This window comes from Solanum pennellii, chromosome 8 (genome assembly GCF_001406875.1).
Source record: "Solanum pennellii chromosome 8, SPENNV200".
NCBI lineage: Eukaryota > Viridiplantae > Streptophyta > Magnoliopsida > Solanales > Solanaceae > Solanum > Solanum pennellii.
The window spans coordinates 45529431-45548566 of record NC_028644.1 but is presented as its reverse complement, the minus strand read 5'-3'; the positions used below and the strand labels follow the sequence as shown (position 1 = coordinate 45548566).

General features: G+C 36.0%; 1 long non-coding RNA gene across 1 annotated transcript in view; it reads right to left on the bottom strand.

Annotated features, from left to right (window-relative positions):
- Positions 1-14922, bottom strand: part of LOC114078275 — a 16757-nt gene extending 1835 nt beyond the window's left edge. The window contains exons 1-2 of the long non-coding RNA XR_003579859.1: positions 14703-14922; positions 8062-8105 (exon numbers count right to left, since the gene is read on the bottom strand). This is a non-coding gene — a long non-coding RNA (uncharacterized LOC114078275). The remainder of the gene's footprint in view (positions 1-8061; positions 8106-14702) is intronic.
- Between the last annotated feature and the right edge of the window lie 4214 nt (positions 14923-19136).

The following is a 19136-nucleotide window of genomic DNA, read 5'->3' as shown; positions in this document are numbered from 1 at the left end:
ACTTATATTTTTATTATTATTATTATTATGTGTATAATTAGCTTATCTTGATTATTCAAAAATCATTCTCAAATGATTTTATTTTATTCTTAAAATATTTTACTATTTTATTTTAGTCACATAATAGTTTACCATTTTGGATTAGTCGTTTTATAATTAAGGAGACTATTTTATTCTGTTGACGTTAGGAAGCTCCTAAATAATGTATATAAACTCATTCTTTTCGTGATTAAATCAATCGATTGCGATTTAGTTGTTATTAGAAATTTATGTGGGCTTCTCTTTCTAATAAGATTTTTTCTTACAAGAAATTGTTTTGGGCCTTTCCCAATTATTTCCAGTATCCCAATACTCTCCCATTTCATTCCCTCAGCCCAATAACATCCAGCCCACCTATTCATCCTCTAATCCAACCTCAATCTCATACACAACTCCTAACCCGACCCAACAAATTTTGTCTTCTTCCCAAAAAAGAAAAGTTAGTTCGTATAATATCAAAACCCAGCGAGCCTTCCAAACGCGTGGGCAACAACGCTCAATTTCCCTAAACCCCCCAAATTTATTTTTCAAGCGGTGAAGACAGTGATACACGGCAATTCCAAATGGCGCAGGTAGTGGCGCACATACCAAATGAAACCCCTCTCCCCCTAATGTCTCTTTCTGCAGCCTCATACTACCATGTGTAGTGCTTTTGGCCATGGAAAACCTGCGATTTCGTCCTCGCCAGCACGCGATTCTGTCCTTGTGGCCTGATATCGAGCCACGTAGCTGCCAAGGACGTCCGTCTTCATATCAACCATCCGTCCCCCTTTCCATTTCCGGAATGGGGCAGATTTTCAGGAAAAGATGTTTCTCTTTTAAGTGAAAAGAATTCAAATTTTATTTAGATGGTCTTTGAACCCGAACCGAATTTGGATTTGGCCCATAACATCGACCTAATTTCTCCACTTATATAAGGTCTCTCTCTGTTCTTGAGAGGGGGATTTTTTTGGTATTTTTTTATTTTTTTGAGAGTTTGTTTTAAGGACAGAGAAGGTTTTGGGGTTTTTGAATAAGAAAAGAGGGAGAGTTATTGGAGAAATTAGTTAGAGTTTTTATTCTAAAGTCGGGAAAAGAAAATACTTATAACTTTTCAGGGAGATAGCCTAAGATACAAAAATACGTTTCAAAGAAAACAGAGGAAGAATTCTTATCTTTATGTGTTGAGTGCGATAGTTTGCTTAAGTTCTCAACTGCTGCTCGTTGTTTGGGTTCTCGTGGTGGTCACCTCCTGTTCGTTTAGTCTGTTTGCTACCGGAAGCAGGTGATAAATCTCTATCCAAATACACTCTCTCTATCGACTATTTTGTTCCTACCTTTTGGTCTTTGAAAATCTCTAATTTTGGAGACTGATTTGCTATTTCGTGTTTGATTCTATGTTTCATTCTAATGTGATATATATGTGTATAGGTGATCCCATGATCTCTTGGTAGTGTCAATCTAAGTTTTTTTATTCATGTATCTTGTAGTCGAGTAGCTCTTCCACTGTATTTGAGTTTTGCTTCGTCGTCTTCCTTTTCGAGCCTTCTTTGTGAGTTGTTGTTGGGTCTGTATTATTCTGTTTATATTTTTCTCAAGCATAGGGTGTGTTGTTGTTCAGGTCGTTAACTTTTCATGATGTTGTTCGATTCTGAGAGCTCTTCGAGTTAGCTATCGTGTTAAATGATGGATTTAGTTCTGACAATATGTTTCACTTAGTTTAATGTTGTCTTTGTTAGTCATCTTTCCTTGTCTAATGTTTGACATATTATTCGGTACATATACAACTTTGATGCTGCTATATAAATTTTTCTCGGTTGCCTATCAAAGTCCTAAAAGATAGAGGTTTTTTTTGTTTTCCCAAGTTCACTTATGTTAGCTCCTCTGTCTTTATCACAAAAGTTCATTATATATGTTTTGATAAAAAGAGTACTTGATAATAACTTCAGGGATTTAGTAATCTCATCATTCTGTAAATATCTCGAATGTTTCAAGAAGAAATTTCGTGGAGTATAAGTTTCCTTTTGAGTTAGGCTTTTGCGGTCATATCATTCCAAAGCTAATTGCCTCTCCGGTTCGGCATGAATTTTTAGTGGCCTAGTTTTATCATGCAGCTTTTTTAGTTTACCGAAATAGGAAAATCTGCTTGCAACTTTGATTTCTAGCAGATGTGCAACAAAATTCTTAAAATGTAATTAGATGATATTAATATTTATTTTCATTAAGTCTGATTTTGTATGCTTTCCTGGATTTGTTGTCGCAAGCCATTTGTCATATTTTACAGTTTTAAAGGGGATTCTCCCTTCTTTTTTTTAATATTTTATTTTGATCAATAGAGTTATCTGTTGTTCATGCTTTAGTATGAAGGTAAAGCTTGCACCGTTAAGGCCTTTTTTTTTTTTTATTGTTATTGCTTAATCATCTATTTTGTATACTAATTTTTTTTCTCATTGCATGTGAAATCTGACCAAGTCCTCATGGACTCTACCTCCGCATTCCAAAGGGGCCATGGAGGCCCCTGAACCTCATGTTGTTCGAGTTGAGCCCATAAAATGAGGCGTACGGATCTTGGAGTTGCGAAACTTGAAGCCAATAGGAAGTGTTGATGACTTAGGATTTATAAGCCCCAACATTTGTTTTATGTTTTTCATATTTATCATTTTGTATTTTGGGGCCGAAGCCCTTGTCTCTTTTATTTTCTGAATGATTATTTATTATTATTGTATGTTTAGTCTAGGACAGGTATGAAAAAATGGGTCGAAAGCCCAAAAAGTCCAATGGGTATAAAACCCAAAACATGTGGGTCTAAAATTCCAGTCAAGGCGGACAGAAAACCCGGATTCGGACTCAAATCTCTATCCCTCTCTCTCTCTCTCTCTTTACTTGTTTTGATCGTTTGTTGTTTGATTGTCATTATTTTTAAAGTTAAAAAATCTGAATTCCCGCAAACGCCTTAAATGTTTTATCGACTTAAAATTAATAATTTTATAAATAACTCACTTAGATACTAATTTAGTATTTTAGTTCTCTACCTATCTAATCATTATTTAATTCAAGTTAAATCAAGTTTTAGCCAAACTAAGTTAGTTGTCGGATAACCGTATTTAACGGGTATAATTTAGGTGCCTTAAACACCTTCCTAAAATACAATAGGAATCCCCGAACCCCTTTAAATGTTATCATTAGATTTTTTCTGTTTAAAGTCTTTTCAAATCAAAATTTTTCTTAATTTTATCAAAATGAAGCGGCGACTCTAAATAGTTTAAAACTCTTCAAAACAAATATTTTTCTTTTCCGAATAAAACAAATTCAACTTGAGCAATTACAATGAACTATCCTACACTAAATGAGTGAACTTCCAAGGCCATGCGAAAGAGAAAGTGAACTCATTTTCCTTAAGAGTTTCCCTACCTCGGAATTATCCTAAGACTCACTAAGGTAAGATATGAAGGAAGCTTGCATATGCCTCCTCCAACACACACCAAAGCATCCCTCAATACTACCCCTTTCGTCTTAGTCAACTCGGGAGAAACAAGCGCCTCAATCAATGGGAAGACATTAAAAGACACCCAACAAACCACCAAAGTCTTCAATGCCTACTTAGTACAATGAGTAGATGGCGTCCCATACCACCACCTACCCTAAGTAGCACATTCTTTTGGAAGGTTTGGCACCAAGTCTTCCCTTTCGGAAGTCCTACTTAGTGCAATGGGTAGATAGTGTCCCATACTACCACCTACCCTAAGTAGTACGTTCTTTTAGAAGACTTCATTAAATTCAAATAAGCCTCACCAATACTCCCCATTCGGATTGCCTACCTGCAATTGATAAATAGTGTCTCATTCCACTACCAACCCTAAGTAGAACACTCCTTTAGAAGACTTAGGACTTTCATTTCTTTTGTGGGAGTTAGCTTAACCGACATAGACCATGAGATATAGACATGGGATCCCGATATTAACCCCTATCGTATGAGGGATCCTCACTTGCCTAGAATGAGGTCATTCTCTTAGTATTTACATGTCTTTCCCATAAGCTGCACCTATGCGGGCACATAGAAAAGAGATTTCTACTAAATAACTCATTCTCTAATAACGAGGAGTACTCATCTCAAGAGGTACATTGGGATACAACATCTCAACTCACGAAGTGTAATCCACCTCTCCTTCATATCCTCTCGGTGCTAGACATAACTTCCCACGGATTCTCAACATTATAGACTATAAGTTAAGGATAACTAGTGAACACACATATCAACTCACGAAGGGAATTCATCCTCTAACCTATCTAAGAAAGCTCATGGGATGTAGTGGGGTTTCTACTAAACACTTCATCTCAACTCACGAAGAGTGTTCACCCCAAAACTCCCCTTCAGGACTTAAGTTAGCTTCATTCATTCATGGAAGTGTGATTGTGTGTTTACATGTGAGAACACCTTGCACATAAGCTTCACTTCATTCTTATTTAACTTCTGTACATGCTTAGACCTTCATTCATCACATCACACACTTTACATACTTCATATAATCATATAATTCATTTAGACATAATCCCTAACATACTTCTCTAACAAGCTTCATAATACACTTAACAAAAATATCTTCATTTAAGCATACCCTCTAGCCTATTTCACATATGAGTTTCATAATGCACATTTAAAAGGAATAGCATACTTTACATCTTACTTCACATAACAAGCCTTCATAGCCTCATTCACAAGAAACTAGTAACTTTACATTCATACATTCAAGTAAACATCGCCACCAAGAAGGTGGACTATACCACTCAAGAGCATTTCAAAAATTAAAGCTAAACAACATAACAAACTTACCCTTCAATCCAAGCTTTCATCACCTATAACATTTTACTCTATATTTCATCAAAATAAAGCCCTTCGGGCAGTATCTAAACAACAATAACCACATTAAGAAACCAAAGCTCATTCTCTACACAAACATGCTCATTTAATCCATTTGTTAAGCCATCTTTTGAAGAAAATCTTTAACATGATTTCATTGAAATTTTAACCGTAAAATCATGAAGTAAAATTAGTAATACCATTATTAAGTCATTAGAAACGTTTTTATGTGAGACCCATATTTAGATTTGAAGATAGTAGAAACTAGGGTTGAAAACCCATTTTGAAAATTAGTTTGAAGGGGCTCCTTGAATGAAAGCGAGTTCAAGGATGGATTAAATACCTCACATTGAAGAAATATCAAATATTTATGATGATTAAACAACCATCAACAGCCCTCCTAGCATTTCTTGACTTCTAGCTTCCATGGAGACTTGAGGGAGTCTTCTAAGAGAGTGGGGTTTTGGGTTTTAGGAAGAGGGGTCTAAAATGGGGTATTAGATTTTAGAACACCTTAATATACCTAGTAAACACTAAAATTATCCCCATACGTTCTTAAAAGAACTGGGGTGTATTTACATAAAACTCCCCAAGTTGGCAGCAACTTCACAGACTTGGCAGGCCTCACTGACGAACCTTCACCAACGGACCATCGTTGAGCCAACGCACTGTTGGTAGGGTCTCGTTGGTGGATACTTAGATCCAAATGGAGCATGGACAACTGAACTAACAGTCCCAATAGACTCCCTAGGTCGATGGACCGTTGAGGGACCAACGGACCGTCCTAGGGTCGTTGATGGCCATTGCTTTTTGGCAGATTTTGCCCAAGTCTTGGACCCTTCATCTAGGGCCCTTTGTGGGTCGTAGGTGGGTTCGTGCCTGGACTTTAAAACCCTAAAATAAGTCTGATAGGTCTTAGGAACATCCAATGAAAGTTTCAAGTTAAAAAAACACGTAAAACTCGTCTAAACACAACAACATACACTAGTACATTCTATGGCATACTTTCCGAACGTCAGGAACGTTCTTGATCGATTGAACTCCAAACTTAACCAAACTCCACATACTGCCTAAGGAAAATAAAATAACTTAGTTTAACTTAAAATCAACTCAAGAAACAACCACGAGGATCTAGTTAACCTTAGTTCATTTTGGGGCATTACATTTTCCCCCACTTGGAATAACATTCGTCCTCGAATGACACTTAAACCATAAGAACAACGAGGACTCACTTAGTATCACTGAATACACTTAAATAATGATCAAAACATCAACAATCAAGGCACCAACTAACATCAAGCATCATTTCACATTTTCAAGCACTTAACAACATAGGCAACATTTGCCAAACTTCGCAAAGTCAAAACTCAACCTTAAACTTCTTTTATGGAAGAACTACCTTCTACAACATTAAACATGCTCATATACCATACTTTTACACACATTGAGGCTTCAATTCAAGACAAAACATTTTTTCCCAAAATTAAAATTTTTATAGTGAATATCACTATGTTTAGTGCCAAGTATATAAATTTTTTTCGAAAATTAATTCTTTAATAAATTCATCAAGACGACATGATCACATGAAGTATAATACCATATAAACTCATCTTATAACACATTGAAACCATAATTCATGAAAAATGCAATTTTCTCCAAAAAGTTGAACTTCATTACAGTGAATTTAAAACATCACTATGTCACATGCTTAAAAAATTCCATAATGCACCTTCCAAGCAACTTTATCAAGATGACATGATAATATAAGGTACGATACCACACTAACATACTCTAAAAAGACTTGGTTAAGTTTCACTAAGTGCAATATGAGAGTAGCATCCCATACTACCACTCCCACTTAGTGACCCTTGAGGATTATCTTGGACTAAGTACATTACATGCCATTCTACTCAACTCACTCTCCTCCACATAGGTTAAATCCATATTCAAGGTCTCATACTCCCAAGCACCATTATTCCTCTCACAAGGTAAGAACTCAGACTACCCTCAACTCATGCACATTATGATTAAACATCAACCTTACAAGTTAAGCATAAGACTTTCCTCTTAGGATTCAAGCCTAGACAAACTATCTTAAACATCACTTCATTCGACTCTTAGGAATCATTTAACTCAATTTCATGGAACAAAACTTCCTCACTAGATATTCATACCACATTTCCATCTTAGTGTAAGCCTACACCACACATCCACCAATCACAAGAACAACTATGAAACATTAGTCACACAAGAGGGTTGTCGTCAACTCCTACAAAATCTCCACATTCTCTCAATATTTTCTCAATTTCACACCTTAAAGCATATCTACCATCATTGAATATAATCACAAGATAACTCATTTATTCTCAAAAGCACTTTATTCATTCTTTTAACTCTTACTATGCTTAGAACTAAATCACCATAAAGTTTCTCATCACAAAACTTCCAACTTCATAATTCACACATAGCCATGAATGGCATCACATCACAATTTTCAAAACTTACCTTCACCTCTACTAACCTAGCCACAAAACCATCATAACATCAAAACTCACCTTTTTCTTTCCCTCAAACTTAGAAACATCTCCCCTTCCAAGCAATCACACCTAGAAGACCATCGGACAAGGGAACACAAGAGAGAGAGACCTTATGGAGTTAAGTTCTATGGCATGATTAAAGAGTAATGAAGAAAGTGAAACTCTATCGTCCTATAGCCTCTTGTCCATGGATATGTCAAGACTCACAATAATGACGAAGATACTACTAGACGTGACTTGTGAGACTTTTAGACCTTAAACTATTTCCCAAAACCTTATGCTCTGATACCAATTCTGTCACGACCCGAAAGTACCCCTTTGAAGTTAGGAGGAACCCTCGTGTCGTGACCGGGCATACTTAACCCCTTTGGGGTCTTGCACAAGCCCTTAAACTAGCATTTATTACATAATACGAAAAGTAGTGTGGAATTAAAACTTTTCACGAATAATTTAATAAAAAGGAATTCTTTCATAAATACTAAGAAATCTCATCGTCACAAGCCAAACTTAAAGAAAAGACCTAAATGACATAGGGACACGACCCTTTACATTGAAATGAAAATTCATAACAAGTCTTTAAATAAAAACTAAGAAAAGGACTATGCCCTCGAATATATGAGGACATACTTTGCCTTGAGAAAAACTTACCCAAGCTCTTGCTTCTAGCCTTCAAACCTTCAAAAGCTTCCAATCTATCCTTATATAGTATAGAAAAGTATGGGGTTAGTAAAAAATAATGTACTAAGTATGACATATGCAAAAAAAATGTAAAAAAAAGTAACATGTTAGTAAAATATCTTTTCATACAATTTAAGTAATACATTCATGAATAGAAAGGTAAAGCATCATACTAACCATCAATTACAAGTTAGATAAAAATTCCATAATTTTAAGCCATTAAGAAACATTACAGTACACCAACTTGACCTTCACATTGAACACCTTAAGCATTTACAGTAAATACATTTGAACATTGACAGTGAATCATTTAAAGCATTCACAATAAATTCAAGTTGAGCAATTACAATGAACTATCCTACACTAAATGAGTGAACTTCCAAGGCCAAGCGAAAGAGAAAGTGAACTTATTTTCTTTAAGAGTTTCCCTACCTCGGAATTATCCTAAGACTCACTAAGGAAATATATGAAGGAAGTATGCATATTCCTCATACACACCAAAGAAACCCTCAAGACTACCCATTTTGGCTTACTCAACTCGGGAGAAACAAGCCCCTCAATCAATGGCATGACATTAAAAGACACCTAACAAACCACCAAAGTCTTCCCTTTCAGAATGCCTACTTAGTGCAATGAGTAGATGGCGTCCCATACTACCACCTACCCTAAGTAGCACATTCTTTTAGAAGGTTTGGCACCAAGTCTTCCCTTTCCGAAGGTCCTAATTAGTGCAATGGATAGATAGCATCCCATAACACCACCTACCCTAAGTAGTACGTTCTATTAGAAGACTTAGTTCATTCAATTTAAATAAGTCTCACCAAGACCCCTTTCAGATTGCTACCTAGTGCAATGGATAAATAGTGTCCCATTCCACTACCTACCCTAAGTAGAAAACTCCTATAGAAGACTTGGAACATTCATATCTTTTGTGGGAGTTATCCTAACCGATATAGAACATGAGAGCTAGACATGGAATCCCAATAATAACCCTATCGGATGAGAGATACTCATTTTCTTCTAATGAGGAGTACTCATCTTAATAGGTACATTGGGATACAACATCTCAACTAACAAAGTGTAATCCACCTCTACGTCATATCCTCTCGGTGGTAGGCATAACTTCCCACGGATTCGCAACATTAATGACTATAGGTTTAGGATAACAAGTAAACACCACATCTCAACTCGCGAAGGGCATTCATCCTCCAACCTATCTTAGAAATATCATGGGATGTAGTGGGGTTGCTACTAAACACTTCATCTCAACTCACGAATAGTGTTCACCCAAAAACTCCCCTTTAGTACATATCTTAGCTTCATTCATTTATTCAAGTGTTACTGTGTGTTTACATGTGAGCACACCTTGAACATATGCTTCACTTCATTCTTATTTAACTTCTATACATGCTTAGACTTTCATTCATCACATCACACACTTTACATACTTCATATAATCATATCAGTCCTTTAGACATAATCCTTAACTTACTTCTCTAACAAGCTTCATAAAACACTTAACTAGAATATCTTCATTTAAGCATACTTCTAGCCTATTTCACATAATAGGTTCATAATGAACATTTAACAAGAATAGCATACTTTTCATCTTACTTCACATAACAATCCTTCATAGCCTCATTCACAATAAACTAGTAACTTTACATTCATACAATTCATGTAAACACCGCCACGAAGAAGGTGGACTATACCACTCAAGAGCATTTCAAAAATTAAAGCTAAAAAACATAACCAACTTACCCTTAAATACAAGAGTTCATCACATATAACATTTTACTAATATTTAATCAAAATTAAGCCCTTTGGGCAGTAGCTAAACAACAATAACCACAATAAGAAACCATAGCTCATTCTCTACACAAAAATGCTCATTTAACCCATTTCTTAAACCAACATTTGAAGAAAATCTTTAAAATGATTTCATTGAAATTTTAACCTTACAATTATAAATTAACATTAGGAATACCATTATTAAGTCATTAGAAACGTTTTCATGCTAGACCCATATTTAGATTTGAAGATAATAGAAACTAGGGTTGAAAACCCATTTTGAAAATTAGTTTGAAGGGGTTCCTTGAATTAAAGAGAGTTCAAGGATGTATAGAACACCTCACATTGAATAAATACCAAATATTTTTGATGAATAAACAACCATAAACAGCCCTCCTAGCATTTCTTGACTTCTAGGTTCCATGGAGACTTAAGGGAGTCTTCTAAGTGAGAGGGGTTTTGGGTTTTAGGAAGACGGGTCTAAAATGCGGTCTTAGGGTTTAGAACACTTTAATATACCTAATAAGCACTAAAATTATCCCCCTAGGGTCTTAAAAGACTTGGGGTGTATTTACTTAAAACACCCCAAGTTGGCAGCAACTTCACAGACTTGGAAGGCCTCACAGACGAATTTTCACCAACGGACCATCGTGGAGCCAACAAACTGTTGGTAGGGTCTCGTTGGTGGATACTTATCTCCAAATGGAGAATTAACAACTGAACTCACTGGTCCAATCGACGCCCTATGTCATGGACCGTTGAGGGACCAGTGGACCGTCCTTAGGATCATTGATGGCCACTGCTTTTTGGCAGATTTTTCCCAAGTCTTGGGCCCTTCATCTAAGGCCTCTTGTGGGTCCTAGGTGGGGTCGTGCACAGACTTTGAACCCCTAAACTAAGTCGGCTAGGTCTTAGAAACATCCAATTCAAGTTTTAAGTAAAACAAACACGTAAAACTCGTCTAAACACAACAAGACACACTAGTAAATTCTAACGCATACTTCCCAAACGTCATTGGACGTTCTTGGTCTATTGAACTCCAAACTTAACCAAAAACCACACATTACCTAAGGACACTAACCTAACTTATTTTAACTTAAAATCAACTCAATAAAGAACAAAGAGGCTCTAGTTCACCTTAGTTCGTTTTGGTGCGTTACAGATAAGCTCTTACCAAACATCATAGCACAGCAGGTCAATATGTGGGAAAATTTAAAACTTTATGTATGGAATTTACATTGACTCCTCACATGTAGACTTCTCTATTAGCATAACAAATAATATATAAGTCTAAAGTCTCATCTCACATATAAACCATCTACAAGAGTATGAAACACAATAGTTTGAGCATAGCCCTTACTCTATTACAATATGCCATATAGGTTAAAATGAAGTCTCAACATGATAATGGACTAATTGTCTCAAAACTCTATCCTTGAAAATCATGAGGACTCACAAATTGACTTAGCAAAAAGTCAAGTATTTTTTTTCGATGACCACAAATCTCCTTAATGGCCCGAAACTAAAATGTTTGGGAAAAGGGGAGAAATATGGGTTAGTATAAACCACATGTACTAAGTATGGCTCCTATGCAAAAAATCATCAATGCATGAGAAAAGGACAATTATTCAAGATCATGCTTTCTATCAATTTAACTCAACATGCATATATAAGAAGCATAACAATAAGGTTCAACATAATAGCAACCCAACATGTAGATGACCAGATCAATACTTGTGCAATGCCAAAGATAGAACCCCATAATCTTATCTAAGGCTAAGTATCCAATTAATCAATCCACTTCATACTTACAACATAATCTATTAAAGTCATTATAACATGATTAATACATGAATACTACTAATAGCTTATTGACATAATCATAATCATAGTCATAACATAAAAGAACAGTAATAGAACCATCCCTTGGGATCCCACATGTGTAATGAGTGAGATAAGTCTCATACCCTCACTCACCCTATGTAGTAGCCTTCAAGACAACCCTAATAAGAATTCAGATACTTAACTTGTTCATTTAATCTTACATTAGGAAAAGGAGTGAAATAACCGACTTGAGACCATGTGAGATACATGGAATCCAGTGTTCTACTCCCACACCGAAAAGAGAGGGTTAACACTTTCCTAAGGTGTAAACATTCGTACGTAGATATCTAGGTGGATCCACTTAAGCTAGAGTCCTGTGTGGGCACATAGTTAAGGGTCAAGAAGATTTTTTCGAGAAACCTTGACTTACTAATGTGGAGGTTTTCATCTCATGAGGCAAAACATTATTCACGAATCCTTACTTACTAACGTGTGAACCCATGTGGGAGGCACGACTTACTAACGTGAGACCTCCATCTTATATATATGCCCTTTCGATTCTAAGAAACTATTCCGATTAGTAACCATATTATCTCATCATACAAGTTCTCATTAGTCTCTTCTAGATCCCTATGTAAACATCTTATCAATACAGCTCATAGTTCATCACAATTGAGAACAATCCTTTCACTTTAGACTTTACTTTACAAGTAAGTAAACCTTGCACTTAACGCTTTTTTTGTAATCATAAGAACTACTTTCAATCATACAATAATTGTATCATAACATGTATACATAGCTCATGTCTAATTCAATGTCTTAGGGTTAGGGATGAGGAATATTTAGCATCAATATCACAACCACACATTAGACTTAGAAGCATTACGATCTAAGTAACTCATAATTTGTAATAGAATCCAAGAATAACCAATCCATATACCTCATTGCCCTTCCAAGAACCTTCATACTTACGAAGAATACTAACCAATTATATAGACAAGGTAAATTCAAGAAGCAATTACATAATTAACAACAATGTAGTCAATCTACATATTCAAAATCTTCATAATTCACGTATCAACTCAAGGTTTTCATGAATTGGGGAAAGGACATGGGTATAGTGAATTCTCATAGTAAATCATCAATTGAACTTCAATATACACTTGAACCACATTAATTCATTATAATTAACCATAATTGATTCATAACTTTGATTTCAAGGAAGACCCATGTTTAGAAGAAAACCTAGATCTTGGGGGATTTAAAAATCATCTTTTGGAAAGACCTCTTGGGGAAAAGGATCCCAAGAGTAAAATAAACCATACTTCAAAAATGATGAATCCACTAAATTGGGTTTGAAACATGAAGGCTTATCGTCTTCTTGGAGGTCTAATGGTCTTCAATGGAGGTTTGGAGGAAGAGAGAGTATTAGAGAGATTAGACTGATTTTTTATTTTAACTTTTGGGACTTGTTTTGAGTGTTAATATTGACATAAAACAGACCATAAGAACTTATATAGTCACCATTAAATTACCCAAAATACCCCTCAGTTAAGTGGGTCTTTTTGTGAAGTCAAAACACTAAAATACGACTTTTACGAAGCTGAGAAGTAGTTGCGCGTCGCGGGGTTAATTCACGATTTATTTTTGAAATCAGAGTTGAGGCAGTAGAATTCATGTAGGCCCCGCTTCGTGAGGCCAAGTTCAAATCTCCTCATGAAGGAGACGCGTCGCGCAGCAGCCACCACAAACCTTTTGCACGCAGGCTGCTTTGGCAGCCTGCTAGCCCATGTTCGGGTCCTCCCCAAGGCTCCTTTCGGTGGTCCTTGGGGTGTCGTGACTGTACGGTTTAACCCTATATACTAAATTTTAACTATTAAAAGTCTTTTTACAAGTTTTGGACTTCATATGACCCTCCAAAATCTTCACCAAACATAGGGATATCAGCTAGTTAAATTTCGCTAGTTTTAAGGACATTAAGGCTTTTCTTTAATACTATGGCTCCAATACATCTCAAACAAGTTATATACACTATTTTAGGAATAAAATTATAATTATACAACATATGAGGCTCTATTATAGGTCATGGAATTACAGGGGTGTGTGAATACTCCCACCATAAGAGGAAGAGACTCAAGACTAGAAGCCCAACCAACAACAATATAATGGAATGAGTAACAGCTCATTTTAGGAATAATTCACGCCTTCAAACATATACTCATAATGTCAAAGTCATTGTCTAACATGATCACTTAAGGCAACATAAATACAAGAACACACAATGACTTCACATGTAGATAGATAATGTGATACTTCACATAATCAACTAAACAAATAGCCACATTACTTCAAGTAGTCGCAAATAAGGCCATGCTCATCATATTGCATAAAGTAACGCCGACAAGGTCACGTCAATTACAAGTAAAAAACTTAACAACGCCACCACAAGTGGACCATATCAATCACAATAGAATCGAAGTATAATTAATATCAAATTAAAGAAAATGGGGCATCATATCTTCATCCCCTCATCCAAACTTCAATTCAATGCCAATTCAACCAATTCAACATCACAAGGCCCTTACACATGGCCAAGAACAATAATTCAAAGCAATAACCATAAAACTCAATGAACCTACATCATTTAAATCTAGGTTTAACAATCTAAGATCAATTAGACATCAATTGACTACAATTAATATATCAGTAGAAAGCCCATAAGAAACTAAATAACAATTCATCAATTTTAGCTTAATATCAAGTAACCCAATAAGTAGTCAAAACTAGGGTTCATAAATTTACATGGGTTCTTAGGTAATTTATGCTAAAATCATCAACACAATATCAATTACATCATAATTCACTGTTTAGAAATCATTTATAAAAGAACCCATGGTAGAATCATGAAATTAGACAATTTACTTTAGAAAACATTGGAAAAGATCTTGAGAGTTAGGATCCTTGATGAAACGAGTTTTAAGGATCAAAAGCCATACCTCAAGAATGATAATTATTCACTTGGATGAAGAATTTCCACTCAAAACCCCCACAACAAGCTGCTTTTTCAATTTGGACTTGAATGGAGTCTTTGGGATTTTTCTAAGAGTTTTGGGTTTTCAATTTGGAAGAATTGAAGTCTTTAAGGTGTTTACCCTTTATATACTTAATTAAAATACCCAAAAGACCCTAATAAACCGCCAATGACTTAATTTAGAAGTGGGGGTGAATTTACCAATTAACCTCTAAATTGGCAGCAACTCTGCCCGCAAGAGACAGCCTCTTGACGCCTGCCCTTGACGGGGCGTCACAGCCACGACGTGGAGTCACAGCCCTTCGTTGGTGGCTACAATGGCTCGAAGAAGTTCCAAACTTCAACCTTGGTTAAGTCCACCACGACGGGACCCTCGACGGGGCGTCATCAGGCCAACGGGCCGTTGACTGCACCGTCACAAAGGTCTGCCTGGGACTGTTTTGGCAACCGGTTTGGGTCCTTCCTCAAGGACCCTTTGATGGTCCTTAGGGATAATTTCCTGGACGTTTCCAATACAAATATGATTTTATATAATTTTAACACCTCTCACATGAATTTCATCCTAAACGAACACGTAAAACTCGACGAAACAGACCTAGACGTACAAGGTCACTTCAAGGCATATCCTTCGAATGCCTTGGGCAATCTTGGTCGTTTGACCTCCAAACTTCTATAAACTCTACACAATTCCTATACATTCTATAATAACTCAATTAAGAACCTTAAAACATCATGAAAAACACATAAACACATAGAACCACATAAGAGACATTTAGGTGACTTAGTCGTCGAACGTCTTAGTCGTCCCTTGTTGTTTTGACTTCCAACACACCTAATACATTAGCTACTGCCTCTATACCATATATTAGACATATTTAGGACCTTATACCATCAATACCAACATGTTAGGCTCTATTTAACCTAAGTCATTTTCTATGTCTTAAAATCTCCCCCACTTGGACAACATTCGTCCTGGAATGACACTTGCCACACTCCGAACACTTCCAAGATTAGAGACTCATATAGCAGCTAATAACCATTCCATACAAAAGATATCAAAGAATAAAACATCAACTTCACATAGTCAACAGATTCAGAACACAACAAGGAACTAGAAAATAATTCTATAACTCATTATGCTACTAAACTAACATTTTTCAATCCGAATAGTAAAAACTCATTTTATATTCAATATCATGCTTATATATATAGCAGTTCTAACCACATTAAAACAATTTTAGACCAAAGAATCAAATAGTCATTTTCTCAAAAATATTATAGTGAACTGTTTCTAAGGTTACAGTGATTTTATACAATTTTCAAAAAAAATCAAAATTTTCCGCAATTCATGATATAAAAATGCTTATATGCAAAACAACGTCATATAAACACATCTTACAACATAATCATAACTCAATAAAGCACACAATGCAAGAAGTTAATGAAATTCAATTTCAAGCAAACTCCTAAACATCATGCACAAGCAATAATTTGAAGGACTTCTATCCCATCTACAAATCATACTCACCCACTTAAATCATATCTTAACAAAAGAAAGAGAACTTACCAACATAATCATCACTCTCCTTCTCATCCGGCTTGTCCACCCTAGAACATAGTGCATAGAAATGCCTCTTTGTTTAAGCGTCATCCTTTGGAACACTAGGAGCAATTTGCTTAACCTCTCTACATCTAGAACCAATCATAGGACAATCTCTCACTTTGTGACCATCTTTACCACAACCAAAGCAAATCCCGGTACCCAAAAGACACTCACCATAATGTCTCTTGCCACAATTTGCACAAGTAGGCTAACCACCTCCTTTCTCAACCTTGAACTTAGCACTCCTAGATTCTCCTTAAGATTGGACCTTCTTCTTAAACCTAGTTTTCTATTGATCACTACCACCACTTCTTTTCAAACTTCTAGCCATCCTCCAAAGTTTAGACTCTTCAATTGATTGTGCATACACCATGAGTCTAGAAAGGGTCATATCATCATGTAACATAGCGGTACGACATTCTTCCACCACTAAGTCGCTACCCCCGTCACAAAATGACTCATTTCATCTCTTGGATTGGACACAAGAGAAGGGGCATACCTAGACAAAGTTGAGAATTTCAAAGACTACTCCTCAACACTCATATTGCCTTGTTTGAGATTGATAAACTCCTCCACCTTAATTTCTCTCCTCTCTCGGGGAAAGTATATACCAAGAAAAGCCTCCTTAAATTCTTCCAACTCAATAGGACCCGATCCTTCTGGCCTATTATCCTTCCATTGAGTGTACCAAATTTGAGTAACATCCCTCAATTGGTACGAAGCCCACTCCGCCTTCTCCCTAGATGTAACCCCATAGCACTCAAAACATTGTACACTCCATCAAGAAACTCCTTGGGATCCTCATTTACCTTAGAGACAAGAAAGATAGGAGAATTCATCCTCACAAAATATCTCAACCTAGATGTCATATGCTCTCCATAACCCTAGGCATCATATTCAAATTAACTTGCATAGTTACGGCTCGGGCTATAGCAATAAAAGCCTCTCTAATCTCAATATTAGACATCTCCAGAACCTCAATACCTCCTTCCACAGTAGTAATAGGATCACCTTGGGGAGGCACTTGGGCATCTTGAGCTCCTTGAACTCCTTGGCCACCTTGAGGAACTTGCTCAACTTGAGGGGGGACCTCTTCATTCATCCTCTACTCTTCCTACCTACTGGTGGCCATCCTTCTAGTGTTCATCTCCTAAGAAAACACAAGGAAACTAATAAGAATAATAATCATAATATTTACTCTACCGCACGACATAGGAGTAGAAATGAAGGGAAACTCTATCGTCCTATATCCTCTCTCCAATAGATGTGTCACGACTCACACCGATGATTAGGACTCTACTAGATGTGACTTGATGAGATTGGTTGATTCCTAATACTACTTTCAACCAACCTATTCTCTGATACCAAGCTTGTCACACCCCAAGACCACACCCTAGAAGTTAGGGTACAATCTTGTATTGTAACCGGCATCGTCGAACTCTAGGAGGTCTAAGACAAGCCATTTCATATCATTCATTTCATATACATAGTAAAAAGTAGTGCTGGACTAAAACTTCTAACAAAACATAATGTAGTATTTAAAATCTCTTTCATATAATTGTAATATGAAATACTAAGTCTCAATTTCATCATCTTAAGACACAAGAATACTTGGGACACGGCCCATACTTCAAAATACGAATATAGAAATACTTAGTCTATTATAATATTTCAATAAGAAATATAAAAGACATATATTCCCTCGACTCAAGTGATGACATACTTCAACTTCTCTTGAACGATCTTCTAAGTCCATGTCCTCACATCTCAAAGCTCCTCACCTACCAAGAACTATATAGATAGATAAAAGCATGGAATTAGTATAACCACATATACTAAGTATGACATTATGCATAAAAATCAAGAAAATGGACTTTTATTGGAAATATGCATCTTTTTATTAAAAAATCAGATTATAATTATAAGAACAACATTTCGCAACTTGGAAACACATAAGATAACATTAAAGCGAAAAATCATATTTTAGAGATCACTTTACAAAGAACTCATTCAATGTTACAGTGAATTATTTCACTGTACAGTAAAGCTGCTTATTCTTAACTTAAGACACCCTCTAGCATGTAATATTCTCACTTGAAGCTATACTAAGATTCACTTATGTCACAGAAAGAGAGACCGCCCATACACCCTCTCTAGATTTGCCTAAACGACCCTTAAGATTGCTTATAATGAACCACATACGTAATTAGAAAGTATTATAAACATCAAGGTAATATTCCTCTACCAAAGGTGACTTTTAATTTTCACTTGAGTGAGTGGTGAAGAGACCGCCCATACATTCCCTTAAACACACACTCAAGACATCCTATAGACTCCGCGGGATAGAATCATTCTCACTAAATCAACAACACATAAATTATATGACATCCTGTTCCCAAAGGCTATCAAAAGACTTACTTAAGTATGTCAATAAGATAATTTCATGATTGACCTCTTCAACACTATCTAAATAATCCTTATGACTTCCTAAGTTCGCATCATGTCCACATAATCAACATCTTCCCTATTTAGAGTCATTCTTAAGACTCATCTAGGTAAGACACGAAGTGACCATTCCTATGCCCCCTTCACACCTTAACTAGACAACCCTTAACTACTCTAGATAGGTACTTATTCCTTTTACATACTCCATAACATAAGTCATTAGTTCATTAGTTTATGAAGACTCATACATCACATAAAGGACATTCAAATAATGGTCTTGGACAAAACCTAGGAACACCACATAACACCTACAAAGTCTATTGTGCAATGTCTAGATAGTGTCCCATACCA